Source organism: Eleutherodactylus coqui, chromosome 4 (assembly GCF_035609145.1).
Source record: "Eleutherodactylus coqui strain aEleCoq1 chromosome 4, aEleCoq1.hap1, whole genome shotgun sequence".
Lineage (NCBI taxonomy): Eukaryota > Metazoa > Chordata > Amphibia > Anura > Eleutherodactylidae > Eleutherodactylus > Eleutherodactylus coqui.
The window spans coordinates 83,716,801-83,732,955 of NC_089840.1; the positions used below are offsets into that span (position 1 = coordinate 83,716,801).

At 41.4% G+C, this 16,155-nt stretch overlaps 1 protein-coding gene across 1 annotated transcript in view; it reads right to left on the reverse strand.

Annotated features, from left to right (window-relative positions):
• SMPX (small muscle protein X-linked) overlaps window positions 1-16,155 on the reverse strand; it is a 100,627-nt gene that overhangs the window by 982 nt on the left and 83,490 nt on the right. The window lies entirely within an intron of this gene.

The window sequence follows — 16,155 nt, forward strand, 5'->3', positions numbered from 1 at the left end:
ACCATAACTTAACTTTCAGATCACTTTTAAGTAGACAAAACTGTTAGGAAGAATGGCTTCTAAGGCTGTAATCACATTTGTATTATCGTTTTTTCAACCCTCTTTTAGTTGGTCAGCAGGCTGCACTTTTCTATTCAGTAAAAATAGAGAAAACAAGATGGACCTATGAAGAGTCAATGGGGTAAAAAAAGTATCTTGACACACCAGAATGGGTCTGACATATCTGTGATAGATCCTATAAACATGGACACCAACTTGTTGAATTGGTTGGGACAATCTGCATTTAGTGTCTAGGTAAAAGGAATAAATTTCATTGAATATTTTTTTAACTTTCTCGTCTCTGTTTGGTCTAATTATTTAATTTTCCCTATAAAAATAGCAAATGGGAGAGTATTGGGTATTTTGCAATATTTAAAACATACAATACATAAAGAGCTTCAGTACAGTGCTGGGCAGACAAGCGGGTAGACGCACCGAGCCCCGACAGCGGGGGAGAGGAAAGTGTATATTCTTTAATTTTTTTTACACAAGCTAGGGATAATTTTTCACGGAAGGGCTTATATTTAAAGCCCTTCCCCGAAAATCATTGCAGTGGTTGGGGGCATCCCAATGCTTTCAATGGGGCCGCCGGCACCAGTGGGCGTGACAGTTCCATGCTGACAGCTACTGGAGGTGGCAGACAACCGGGAGTCATCATAGTGGGCTGGGATGTCCAACCCTGATCATGCAATTGGTGCTATGCATTGGATAAAACGTTTTTAAAAAGTAAGAGTTCCAGTTCCCCTCACAGATAGGATCCATGATGGGCACTGAAAGTACTCACCCCCATCCTCCGTGATGTCCGGCGCATGCGTGCCTCGGATCCATGAGGGAGGGTGAAAATACTCACCTAAGTCTTCCGCGATGTCCTGCGTTTATCTGACATAATTCGTGGGGCTCACGCCCTGGAAATTTAAAATCCCTCTGCTCCTGGCCAGCATGTGTAGGTGGTAGCAGAGAGATATGCAGTTCCCAGTCACAGGATCACTGTTACACAATGCATAACATCGATCATGTAAAGTAAAAAAAAAGTGTAAAAAAAAAGTTTACGTTTCATCTCCCCTCATGGATCATATTTGTGAGGGGAGATGAAATTACGTACCTATGTACGATAATGGCACGAAAAAACGATGTCAGAATCACTTGGATATGCAAAAGCTTTACGAAGGTATTATATGCTAAAGTGACACATTTCGGATTTCCAAAATTTGGCTCCGTCACTAAGGCGCAAACAGTCTTTGTCACTAAGGAGTTAAGGCGCAGAGAAGCTTCGTCACTAAGGCGTTAAAAGCCAGTTTAAACTTTGCTATTTCTGTATGTGCATGTGCATGATGTGGCATACTGCTGCATATAAGAAAACGGTGGCAAGATGATTATGTAAATTCTGTTCTAAAGCCCCTGTCGGTACATAGAGTCTGAGAATGACATGCCCTAAATAATGTGCAATGAACCTGTGAAACATAACTTGTCTAATATCTACATACCAAACCGGTCATAGTAATGGAAGCGAATGGTCAATAGTAACAATCACCAAAAACAAAGAAACACTTGACTGATACTAGTTATGCTGATGAATAACATTCCTCCTGAATGTGTAATCAGTAATTTATACCCTCAATGTCAAACACTCAGCCTTCTCCATCTTATAAACTATTTCCAAGGTGAAACTCGCTCTGCTTTTTTGCAGTTCTGTACTTTGTTTTTTACTTCAGAGCTACAGTACGTGAAACAACTTTTTGGCTGCTTTGTCTGACTGGGCAGCTTCCTGTGGAGGAACTTCCCCTACTGCTTTATCTGCAATGGAGTCCAAGCCAACTCTTCTCTGCCCGTTTCTTGTAGACTTTATTATGGATAATATAGGCACCCTTGATTGAAGACCTGAATATGTTCTCTCTATTTTCTCAGCAATGTCCAGTCAATTTTCCCTTCTATGAGGTCTTTTCTTCTAGAAGTATTGCTTCTAGAGTAGAAGACTGTGCCTCAGGGATGCACCACAAGGGCACTTAAGAATGTTCTATGGGTACTTACTACATAGCCCTAGAGCAGTCCACTGGCCCTGAATCATATTTACTAATTAGGCTTTAGACCTACAATCCTGTATTGCTTGTTAAAACCTACATTCAATGTAATATTGTAGTGGCCCAAAGTCTGGGCCCCCTCCATTATGTATAAATATATCTTTTATGTATGTGTTATGTCATTCTCTGTAATATGGTATAAATCCATGTTAGATGTATTGGCACCTGCAAGCAAGAAAGGGTTAAGCCCTTAAGGACATGGCCTATTTTGGCGTTGAGGACCAAAGGATTTTTGGTATTTTTTCATCTCCATTTTTCAAAAGCCATAGCTTTTTTATTTTTCCGTCGACGCGGCCGTATAGGGGCTTGTTTTTGTGTGGCGAACTGTAGTTTTTATTGGTACCATTTTTGGGTACATAAAGTATATTGTAAAACTTTTATTATTTTTTTATGATTGTAGGGAGAGAAAACGCATCAATTCTGCCATAGATTTTTTTTTTTTTTTTTAAAGCATTAATTATGCAGCATAAATGACACAATTCATTTTTTTCTGTGGGTCGGTACGGTTACAACGATACCAAAATTCATTTTTTTTAGGTTTTTCAACTTTTCCATAATAAAAACCCTTTTTTTTTAAATTATTATTTTTTTCTTATCTCACTGTATTCAAAGTGCTATAACTTTTTTATTTTTCCATGGACAGAGCTCTCTGATGGCTTATTTTTTGTGAGATGAGCTGTAGTTGTTATTGGTACCATTTTGGGGTACGTTTTTTTAATCACTTTTATTGCGTTTTTTGGGAGGCAAAATGCTAAAAATTTGCATTTTGCCTCCGTTTTTTAGCATTTTTTTAACGTTTTTGCCATGCAGGATAATAAGTGCCTTCAATGTATTGTACGCGTTGTTACGGACACGTCAATACCAAATATGTGGGATTTTTTATTTTTTTATGCTAATTTGAGAAAAAGTATAAAAAAAGGGTTTTTTAACACTTTTTTTACATTTTTATTTTTTGTACTTTATTTTTCTCTTTATTTTACACAATCTGTGTCCCTCTGAGGGACTTTTACTGCAGCACTGTAGATCGCTACGATAAGGCATGGCAGGACTTCTCTCCTGCCATGCCTTATCACTAACTATAGCGATCACAGGCTATGGCAATACAGGACGCCAGTATGTGGCGTCCTGTTGCCATAACAACCAGCTGGGCTCTCGCGATGTTATAGCGAGAGCCGGCTGGAGTCACAGAGGAAGCGAGCTCCCTCTGTGAACCCTTTCCCTGCCGTGATCTACTTAGATCACGGCAGGGAAGGGGTTAACAGCTGGGGGGTGCAACTCCGATGCCCCCCGCTGTCGCAGCGGGACACCGGCTACTAGTGACAGCCAGCTCCCGCTGCGGGATAGCGCGAGATCTGCTATGATCTCGCGCTATCCCCATGACGTAAGGGTACGTCATTTTGCGGGAAGTACCCCGCTCCCATGACATACCCTTAAGTCATAGGGCAGGAAGGGGTTAATATCTGCTAATGTCTGGTGTTGTCTGGAAAATGTATCAATCTGTCTAGTTGTCTATTGTTTTTTGTGCACATGATGTGTAGAGTGAGAGATGTCTTGAAGGGAGTTAGGAAGTGGTGAGTTAGAGTGTGTGTAGGAGTTGGTAGAGAGTTAAGAGTGAAGTTGGAAGCCAGCCGGTGGAGTGGAAAGATGGAGGAAGAGGAGAAATGGTCTGCTGCTTCTGCTAAAGCTCAGCCATACCAGGAACCCTCCATAGAGAGGCCACCCTTACGGGGTGTGGAATCCAGGACATGTTGGATATGTGTAGGAGTGTGAGTACAAGAACCACAGGTACCCAGTCAGAGAAACCACCAGCCAAGCGAGTGAAGTGAGTGTCTACTCAAAGTTGTCTGCAAGTCTGCAAGAGATTCAGAATCTGTCCAGTTGAGAGAGTTTCGTCCAAGAGAGACATCCTACAGATAACTGAGACTGTGGATGAGTAATACCTTGGGAGACCCCAACTGCACGAGTAGTCGAGGCGAAAAACGTAAGCCTGCTACTAACAAATCTTCAATGCTGTACAAGTTTCTACGTACAAGAAATGTTCTTTTGTTGATTTACAAAACGTTGAAGCAAAGGACAAGACCAAACGTTCCTGGTTCTTGTTTGAAAAGGTACTCTCTGTGTGTGGACTACTTTATTCCAGTTGGGTGATCCACCACAGAAGAAGGAGCATTGGCGTCACGGTGACAAAACAGGACTTCAGGTAACTCAGGTTACTAAATGTGACCTCCGATTAGTAACGAGGTCGGGTTCTTGGCCACCCTTAGGGAGGAGACGGTAGAGCCCCGTAACAAGGTTAATTCTGTACCCTGCTGTCTCCTTGGACGCTGAAATATAACCATTTAGAAGCACATTTTGTATTTTTAAATGTTCTTGGCAATTTCTTACACCCTGCAGGTTGATTGTCCTCCCACTGGAAACAAAGTACTTCAGATTCAGTTTGATTTGCAACTTCTGAAATGCCAGTGACTTATAGTAATTATTATAATATCTATAATTAATATTTAATTATTTTAAAATGTCTTGCATCACTTTAGGGAAGTAGCGATCTTCCTGCGTGGCTGACAATAGGAAACTTCACATCGCATCCCATCGCACTCAAAAGAATGGGGCTCATATTTGGACAAGATTCTCAGCCATGTGAAACCGGCCTTAATGAACAGATTCTGGTTTGGCTAATATCAATAATCGTGCTGCAAGGCTGATTAGAGGGCATGTTTCAACATCGTGGATTTTCCGCAGCAGAAAAGCAGTACCTTTTGCTATACATTTCACCCCTTCAATTCAATTAAATGGAGTGGAAGCCTCCACGCCGACCTCCCATGTAGTGTCACTGCAGGCATGGCTCCCATTAATTTCAATGAGAGCCATGCTTGCACTTACAAGCACCGGCCACTACATAGGAGGTCATCGCGGAGGCTAACGCTCCGACCTCTGTTATTGTGGCACTGACAGCATGCACTTGCACAGCTGATCGGTCGGGGTCCCGAGTGGCAGACCCCAACCGATCAACTATTGATGGCCTATCCTGATGATAGGTCATAAATAGTATCTATGCCTGGAAAGGTCCTTTAAGAGTGTGATATCTGCTGTGGATCTCCAGCATAGTCTGCACCTAATTTTTCTAATCCTAGACAACCCCATTAGGCACTACTGTGTTTATTCACCCTGGACATTTTTGCCCGCTTGATAATGAATGCATAGTATGGTAGACAGACTGACAAGCAGCAGACCCCTGTGTCGAAACCGGGAATAGGCTTAATGTTTCCCTAGTACCAATTGGATAACAGCGGGGTGCTAGCCACCTAGTTCTTCGTCTCTGCAAAAAATCCTTGATTTTACGGTTTTATCTTGATTTCATTAATAAAATTTATTCCGCCAGTGTTTGATGTACATCCGCTTTCTTACACTACTTTCATCCAATCCGTCTTTTCCTGGCATTAAACAGCGATCACTTGGCAGTTTTACACATACGGCATGTCACACAAAAATCTATCTTTTAAAGATTTCAGCATGCTGTGCAGCTATGAAATGTTCAGTATTCCATCTCCTCGTTGCTGGTGAATGTGCACTGTGGCTGCTAAAGTGAGGTGACCCCTAGCTGGTAATTTCAGAGTCCTTGTTTGAGACTGCGGGGAAATGACATCTGCGACAAAGATTATCATGATTGACAAAGACAAAACTTTGAAAGAAAATGATGTACGACAGCTGAGGCATAAAGTCCATACCGCGCAAACAGCCGATCATCCCTCTGCTTTTCCAATATACGGCACCAGATATTAACATAGAACTGTTTTACCCTGCAGCTTTAAGCTTCTTAGCCTTTATCAGTGCAACATAAGGAAACCTGCAATGAGGATGCGGTCCTACGGTTTAGAACCTGCAGAGTATTATTATAACCAGAGAGGCATGGTGAGACCTTTTCCAGAAGTGGCGGTCCTCCCAGACTCGACAAATTCTGCATCATGCAGTCTACAATTTGAATGGGGGACACCATTTCCCTTTTCAGGTGGCAAAAATGACTAAAAGTGCCCCAGCGCACAGGATAGTAGAATATTGTAGGTTTTAAAGACCATCTGTCAACATAATACTGTTTTTCTCTATCTTTGAAACCCTACATGGAGTATCCGCAGAAATATCTATCCAGGGACTAAACAGATCTTCCCAGCATTGCACGAGGGAACGTGTGTGGAGCATGCTTGTTGCAGCGCTAAAATAGCCGAAGGGAATCAATTAAGATGAATTAGCATAATAATGCATTTATTCATCGGTGGCAATTAAAAAATGCCATAAATGAATTAATATAATCGGTGAAATAAAATAAATCAGTCAACTAAATGGTCCTGTGACAATCGCACAGTAAATCAGTGGCAATAGGTCAATTTGTCTAACATCAATCCAAGATGCAAATCCCGAAAGAATTCTGGATGAATCGTATTGTGGCACACGATGCCAGGGTCTCTAGAGTAAGAGACAACATGATGCGAGCTGCTAGGTGAGATGTAGAGTACAGCTGCAACGTTGTATACAAATGATAATACTGTGAAATGGTAATTCTTTACTGGAATATGGGAGGAAGCGCAAGAGTTGGAGCATGAAGACTTTCCAAGAGGCTTCCAGGCGCATGTAGACCAATGCATACGATCAGGGACGAATTAGGAACTTAAAATGCCCCTAAAAAATCTACAACATGCTGCTTGTTGTAGGTGGGTCCAAATTACTAGCAGATGGGGCTAACGCAAGTAAGCGGGATGGTCAAAATGGTATGTACTTTATAGCCACGTTGTTGGTAGGTGGGCCTAGGAAGATAGTATAGAAAGTGTGTAAAGTCATGGTAATGGCCATGTAAATTATCTGTCTTCCTTCCTCCTTGTTGTCTGTGTCTGTCCAATTATCACGGGACAGCGGGGTCTGTAGTAGGTGCTCCATCATACATTAACCCTAATACACCCACAGCGAGTCCAATGGAGTCCAGTGGGTTCTGGCATCTGCTCAGGTGCTGATGCCAACCCCGCCTGACCAAACAGCTCCTGACCCAACCGGCCTATGGGATTTCTCTCTGTAGAGCTTATGGTCAATCACAGACATTTAATGAATGTCTGTGATTGGTTCATTTAACGCTGGCTCTGGTTGGCTGTGCCATGGCATTCGAGAACCAATTACAGCCAGCACTTCCAGGAGGTGGAGCTTTTCAAACTCCTGACCAGGAAGTGCTGAGGGAAAACTACAAGCAAGTCTGCCACGGACCTGAGGAGACATGCTGTGGAGCCTGATGTTTTATTTTTTTATGCAGCTAGGGTTTATTTTAGTGCTTTTACAGTGAGATTTCCTCCTGTAAAAGTTGTGTCGCAGTGTACGAAAACCGCGTTTTTGTGCAATGCAGTGAAACACATAGGAAGGCTCCATAGGGAAAGATGGGGTATAAAACCTTTTAAATCGCGGCAATATTTAGCAACCCACGATTGTTTTTCTTGCAATGTAGCAAGCTACAAAACATCACTAATGTGAAGGAACCCATTGGAAAGCATGGGTTTTACATACATGCGATTTGTAGCACTGTCGTCCTTATGAAATTGGCCTAACAATTGCACCATTTTACTGGCATGTGGAGCTGCATATCACTGCATTTGTGATCACATAGGCCTGCGCATGACAGCACTGGCGTAACTATAGAGGATGCAGGGGATGCGGTTGCACCCGGGCCCAAGAGCCTTAGGGAGCCCATAAGGCCCAGTACTATGAAAAAAGCATTATAGTTGGGGGCTCTGTTACAGTTTTTGCACTGGGGCCTGGGAGCTTCAAGTTACGCCTCTGCATGACAGTGTATCTCATGCACGCTGTCCTGCACTGGCTTCCATGTTTCTTCTTTTTCTTTTAACTTGTCTTTTAGCAATGTTGCGTAAAAGCACTGCACCTATGTAATGTAATTGCGTATGTACAGCGTTTTTGTATGCGCCCATAAAGAACAATAGGGCTGTATCGTACCTAATATGCGGTAGAATAGAACACGCTGCGTTCTTTTTTATGCGCGTGTTTTACGCAATGAATATATGCAAGTGTGAATAGATGGATGAAGATCAATGTTCTTTTCATTGACTCCATTCATCGTGTATTACGTGCGCGTAATACACAATTAAAGTATGCTCGGCCTTACCTGAATGTCTGCAAGAATATATCATAACCTAATAACATAAATTGTTGGCAGATAGACTTTAAGGACAATCCCTTTAAGTACTGGCTCCTCAGACTGCACACTTGTTATGATGCCTTGGAGGATTATATCAGTACTCTGTAAAATATGAATTCCTCTAATCTAATAATCATTAGTTCCACTTAAGTACATTCACACATTGACTATGAGGGTGTCGTGTGCGCTGCAGATCTCCACTGATTGCTGTCATCAGCAGAGATCCGAAAGTGTTTGCAGAGGAGATTCACAGCACGTATCGGCACCATTAACGAGCCAAGCAGCTAGTCAGTATGCAGGTGTATATACTGTAAGTGATTGGCAGATAATGATGAGCTATCGTTTTTTCAGAACTTAATAGATGTCAGACACAGTAATCCCGAGAAAATGTCATTCCACAAATGTGATGCAGATCTAATAGGCAATCATTCTACAGGATAAGGATCAATCTGTCCAATGGCATTAAGTAAAACCCAACAACCTGCCAACTAACTTATTGAAACAGCATCAAATATGCAAAATCCTGCCCATACCTCCAATCTAGAGAAAACGGCATTTGTGCTATAGAAAAACACGCTTTATGAATCACTGCACCAAGAAAAGACATAAAGCATAAAAGAGAAGCAAATACCCTATTTTCCCAAAAATAAGACCTATCCCAAAATAAGGCCTACCCAGATTTTTCTGGATTTTTGAGGAGGCTTTAAATGTAAGCCCTACCCCAAAAATAAGCCCTAACTGCATTACATTAAAAAAAAGCTAACATTACCTAGCAGGTTCAGTCTACGTCCCTCCCGCTGCTTTCTGGAGCTCCAGTATTCTTCCTGTAGTCCTCACTTCCTGGTTACATGATTTATAAATCCCGCCTCCAAGAAGCAATGGCTCTGATTGGTTCTCGAGTACTGCTCAGCCAATCAATGCTCGATGAACCAATGCGATGGCTGTAATTGGTTCATCCAGCGCTGCATTGATTGGCTAAGCAGCGCTCGAGGACCAATCACAGCCATCACTCTGTGGAGTTGGAATATATGAATTGGCTAATTAATGCCGTGGCTCAGAGACGTGGACCGAGCCTGCTAGGTAAGTATAATAGGACATCCCCGAAAATAAGACCTAGTACCTATATTAATATAAGACAGGGTCTGATTTTCAGGGAAACATGATATATAGGACACTGTACACACAGTGAGGCAAAGAGGCAAATTCTATACATAGTCAGCCTAAGCTGTATATGACCCATGTGGTTGCACTTGGTACTACCCACCAGCTTGCAGTGAAGACACCAAGCAGATGTAGGTTGTGGGTGATTGCTTCCCTTAGGTCTGCTCGGCCAGATGTGCTTTCTCCATACGAAAGCATCTTGTGGAGCCATATGAATTATCCTTCTTCTGGCTCTCTCTCTTTCCTTGTGATGTACTGAGTCACCACTGTTAGCCAATTGGCACGCCCGCAACACAATTGCTTAGTTCTACTACTGTATTTATGTTATGAGTTTGGTTCTGGTACAGTATTTATTCACTGAGTTTTTCTGGTATTTATATTATGAGCTTGGTTCTGGTGCTGTATTTATTCACTAAGCTGTTCTGGTATGGGTATGCTGCTATCTTGCTGCTTTCTACACAAGCAGATTACAGTCAGACTGCTTATTAATGCAATACATTCTTTTTTCTTATTACAGGGGGGTGCCAAAAAAATACCACACAGGGAGCCATCTAACCAAAGGCCGGCACTGATCTTATATTTGATAGGTCATGAGCTAACATTGAATTTGTGCATTTGATAAGGTCTCTGCAGTTGCGTAGTTTGTTGCCTCAGACTTCTACCTGAACAGTGAAATTCTCCAAAGATAAAATAAGGGCTACACAGTGAAATTCTTCGCTAACACGAAGAACACAGTAAGTGACAGCTGTGTATGACCGTACATACAGGGGTAGCTGTCGATCACTGATAGCTCCGCCCACTGGACTGTTCAGCTCAGAACGTGCACAGATATAAATCAATACAAGGTACACTGCATCTTTTCCTATAAAACTATATATCAATCTGCTCATCTCATTCAGCTCTACAACATGCTGTTTGCAATTTTATCCATGTGGTGATTTATGGCCCTATTTTTTTCCTGGCCTGCCAAAATTATTTTTGCTGCATTTTTTGTCATAAACAAGACTGGTTTTTAATACATTTTTTTCATTGAAATTTGCTTCAGTTTTTTTTTCACATTTTATTAGGGCTAATTTGTACATTATTATTATATTTACATTAAAATAAAGTACAGGAATGGGTTCACGATTTTGTTTTGCACTTTTTGATATATGATTTGTATAATCTCAGTTTACCAACCATATGGCAACGGTTTAAGTTGGCGTCAGCAGTGGGTTGTTTTCTTTTTTTTACATATATTATTCTTTAGTTTTTTTCTATGTGCCCCATGACATCATATAAGACTTCTGGGAGATATTCAGACTTTTTTTTCAAACTTTCCCACTGTAACTGGAGCATCCAATTACAGTGAATTACATCCCCCTAGTGTGATAGTAGTCACTGTCAGGCTGGTCAGAGGTTTGCTAAGACCCTGCAGCTCTGACATGCCAGGGGTCACCAGTGATCATGTGATCGCTGGGTCCCATGCAGAAGAGGGCACTGCCACTTCCTGCATTCTCTATGTATTGCTCAATGATCGCTATGTAGCTTGTCTCTTAAAGCCGAGCACCCGACTGGTTCCTGCTAGATTGCAGGAGCTATAATCCTGCTCAGTATATTTACTATCAGCTGGGATTAAAGCCCGGGGCCAAGCACCATATATTTACGGCATTTGATCCTTAATAGGTTAAACAAAAATTGCTTTCCATCGCCATATTCTGAGGCCCATAACTTTTCTTTTTTTTGTCTATTGGGCTGCTTTTTGCAGAGTGAGTAGTAGTTTTTATTAGTACTATTTTAGGAAACATACATCTTTTTCATCACTTTTTATTCAAAATTTATTTTGAATAACGAAAAAACACCCACAATTCTAACATTCCATACCTTTTATTTGAGGACTATGCGTGATCAAAATTGTACTATTTAGATTTTCTATGAGCCAAATGGCAAAATTGTTTTTTTTTTACTTTTAATCATTTTTACTGTTTAAAAAACTATATTGTTTAAACTTTTATTTAGTCCCCCACAGGGAACTTGAACTTACAATCATTTGTACTATGTACCGTAATACTTCAGTACTGCAGTATATAGAAATTCATGATATTGCCAATCATAAGTAAGTCCATCAGCAGGGCTTGGTATGTATCTATGCATGGCAGCCTTGAAAGCCTTCAGCAGGCTCCGGACTACCATATTAGTCCATCATCATTCCCAATGAAGTTGCAGGATGAGGCGCGGGAAGGGGTCCCCCAGCTGACTATTTAGACACAGCTTTCAGTTAGAGTGGTCACAGTTAGCTCTAATCACGGTAATACCGGCGGCTGTCAGAAACTGCTAATATACGCCGGGTATGGAATATCACCCGAACCCTCTTCATACAACCTTCATGACCACATGACATCTATTTACATTATGCTATCATGGAGTGGTTAATGTAATATGTCTATTGCCAGGGCAATAACTTTACAATGCCCTTGACAAAATAGAAGATAACCGGTAGAAAAAACTCTAGAAATCAGTGTCCTATGTTCTGCGTGGATTTGGATATGCCATAAATGTCTGTAATCAGACTACACCTTATATCCTGTAACATTAGATTTATCCCTATGTAATTATCGTAATGAGTAATCTGTAGTAAGTAATACCCACACATTACATCTGCTATTGCTAGCTTCAGTGTCTTGATATGTTATCTTCATTAGGATTGTCTTATATTCTCTGAAACTCCCAGCCGCCCTTGCCAGAGATATATTCTTGACATGTGGCGAGTCTCTGTCAGCCAACTGGCACCAGCTATCAAGCTCTGTCACTGGCAATGAAGATAAGAGTCTCTGCCAGTTATGTACTATTTCTTAGAAAAGCGGACCATCTCCTTGTCACTGTCACGCTAAGAGCACACCTGCTTCTCTGCCCTTGAAAATCTTAATTATGCATTATTTTTTCTAAATGGATTAACAGCTACCTGTACCAGAATCCCTAACACCAAAGTAACATTCACATCATTCTGGCTTTGTAAAAGAATCTAGGCAAGGAGCAGAGGCTAAAATATTTAGAAAAATATCCTCTACTATATGAATATACCATATACATTAAAGGGGTTGTCCCACTTCTAGCCGTTTTGCTGAAGGAAGCGGACAGCTCCATACGTTGTGCAACGTCCTGGTTTGGTACTGAAAGGTTAACCCTATCAAAGTGAATGGGACTCAGCAAGCAGTACCAAATTAGGCCACTGCACAACGCACGGAGCTGTCTGCTTCCTGCAACAAAACAGATAAAAGTTAGACAACCTCTTTAACAACAATAGACCATATCTACAGTATATGTTTTTTTATTCAATCTCCAACAAAATAGATATAGTTGGGCATTAAACAACCGTAGATGAGAGGAAATGTGATAAAGAACTTATTTCACTGGGGGAGAGGGAGGTTTGGATAGCAACCAACCAAACCCCCTTCCCCTCCAAATCCAGGTCAGCCGGAAGAGAGAGAAGAATAACAGGGATCCTTATTCCAGGCATTTATTTTCAATGAAGACGATATATCACATATAGTTACAGACAGACAAATAAAAACGTGTTGTCCTAAACATTTTTATTTGTCTGCCTGTACCTATATGTGATATATCGTCTTCATTACAAATAAATACCTGAATTAGGAATCCCTGTTATTCACCTCGCTCTCTTTCGGCTGACCTGGATTTGGAAGGGGGAGGGAGTTGGTCTCTATTTAAACCCCCTCCCCAGTGAAGTAAGTTCTTTATCACATTTCCTCTCATCTATGGTATAAGTAGCTAAAGGTTTTTTCTCTCACTGAGTGATTACTATTACCAAGGCTGATAACCCCTGGATCCCCTCCTATGCTGCTCTCCTGATTTGTACCATCTCAGCAGGATTATATACCTGTGAGGAAATCTGGCTACTAACATGTACCTCAGGTGTGGAATCCTGTCCAGTGACAGGCTCCATACCTGGTGAGTCCACTTGATATTAAACCTGCACTTAATGCTATATTAACTCTCACTCGTTACCATTATTACTACTTATGAATCACTTCTACGAAGCGTGGACACAATATTATATCTACCCTAAAATCTTAAAGTAGTGCTCTAGCAAAAACACATTTTTCCCTCACTGCACCCATCATCTGATTGTCTGCCATACCCTGGACTTCTAATACATATATTGCGCTCACTTTCAGGCAGTACAGCTTCCTGTTATTCCATATGCCCCTAAATAAGCTAATGGCGAGAAGTATGTAGACCAAGAGAACAAACTTTTGAAATACGTTTACACGGTATGACTGTCGGTCACATAAGCCTCAGACAGACATTTCAGAGAGTATTGTTCCTGTGCTTTTACACAGGAGCGATAGGCTGTCAGATATTGGAGGCGGAGCGGCCGGAGATCACTTCCTGCCGCCCGCCACCATTCACAGTAAGCAGGAGTCATTCAAAGATTGAGCGACAGCTGTTCATACTGAGTGAGGAGTCTCTCCGTAGTCATTCAGTGAGCTGAAATGGAACAACTAGCGTCTAGTAAGTGACTTCTTGTTCAGTGCCCTGTCAAGAACCGTATGTACGAGCCGACACTTGCCGATAATCACTCATTTGAGCGATTATTTAGGCAACTATTGGCCAATGTAAAAGTACCTTTATCCTGTTCATTTCAACTGTGTGACAGGAGCCTCTAAAGTGTAACAGGAGTTTCTGTTCCTCCTCCCCCACCCCCAAGAAGAGCCTGTGTAGACCAGTCCATGTAATTTCATCATTCAGAAAGTTCTTGTAGTAACCCCTTGAGAGAAGAGAAAGACAGGTATTTCCCAGGGGATCGCAATGAGATTATATGACCCACCTGAAGAGATTGTTCTAATAGAAGGGAATAACTACATATGGTAATATTAGCTGACATATAATTGGGTGACTAGTTACATAAAGAAAGAAAAAAAAAATGTCTCTTTAAATCTCTTGCATACTGTAGAGCGACATGAACAGAGCCTATGTCTCTGTACAATAGGGTAATACACATTCTGTTAACCACTATATGGTTCCTCTGTACTACGTCATTTTTGGTACATGGTAAAACCTATATGAGATAACCACCCAAAAGTGGTCTTCTCAAAGAATATGGCTAGTATATATAGTACACAGTGGGACTGAAAATCTGTCACAGAAAATCTAGTCTAGATAAGCGGATGGTTTTGTCTTTAGAAGAGGTCTCACTGTAATTTGATCTTGACTAAGAGTTCAATAAGGAGGTACAGCTCTATAGACTTTTATGGGTGCTCTTGTAGTGTTTCAAAGATAGCGGGGCCCCTCCATAATGTTGAATGTGTTTGTCTTGTGCAATCGTATTGTCAGGGTCTTCTGTGTTGTGTGCATTTGATGTGTATTGCACCTCTGCAGCACTGAATGGGTTATGTCTGAAAACTGTATCATGTTGTATGCCATGTGACCTTGTGATTTATATATGTGTTTGCAAATGAATGCTGGGGAGTTCTGTGTTCTGTCTTTTTACAAAGAAGAGAGTGTGTTGGAGCTGTTGGTGAGAATCTACCTGCACACAGACACTGCCTTCTCGGTCTGTGTGTGGAGGCATGGAAGAGGCTGAGCGATTCCATGATGTGCGGCCCAGGATTATTCCGCCTGGAATGTACCTGTGCTACCACTAAGCACCGAGTGAAGAGAGGGATCTTGCCTGGCAAAGGGACGGCACAGTGTGGACCAGTAAAGAGTTGGAGAGAGAGAGTCACTGGGGGTGGGATCTCACAGATAACTAGGACTGTAGATTGCCTGGATTTCCCAAGGTATCTTCCCTGTCACACCACCTCTTTCTATTGTATCTGTGACAATTCTGCTGTTGAACTGTTATCAAGTTCCTGGTTTGTCCAGAAAGTTATCCTTGTGTGTGGACTAAGTTATTTCCAGCAAAAAGTTTCACCGCAGAGGATGGAACAGTGGCGTCATGAGTGACAAGAAGATTTAAGGTAACCTCCAGTTGCATGTTTCCTGTGATCTCCCCCAGCAGTAATTTTGACGGGTCCAGAGCTACCACCCAGGGGAGGAGATGGTAGAGCCACCGTGACAGAGATTTTTATTTATCCCCGCCATCTCCTCGGTTGTGGGCCCGCTCCTCAGTCGTAACACTGTAATAGGCCTCTTTACAACTCAGAGCTTAGGCAGAGCCATTTTTGGCCATTATATGGTGACTATGTTTATGCACAGAATAGTGATTTAACCCCTTGGTGATCACACATTTTTGCTTTTTACCATTTTCATTTTTTCCTTCCCCTTTCTAAAAAATCGTAACCCCTTTATTTATCTATCGACATAGCTGTATGAGGGCTTGTTTTTTGTGGGACGAGTTGTATTTTTCAATGGTGCTATTTAATGTACCATATAATGTACTGAAAAACTTTTTAAAAATTCTAAGTGGAGAGAAATGGAAAAAAAAACTACATTCCGCCATCTTTCAGTGCGTCTTGTTTCTAGGGCGCACAAACTGCACCAAAAATGACATAATAACTTTATTCTATGAGTCAGTATGATTGCTACGATACTAAACGTGTATGGTTTTTTTTTTTTGCTGTACTACTTATAAATATATTTTTTTAAATATTTAATTTTTTAGGATTATTTTCTGTCTCCATTTTCTGAGCACAATAACTTTTTTATTTTTCCGTCGATATAGTTGTGTCAGGGCTCATTTTGTGCAGTACA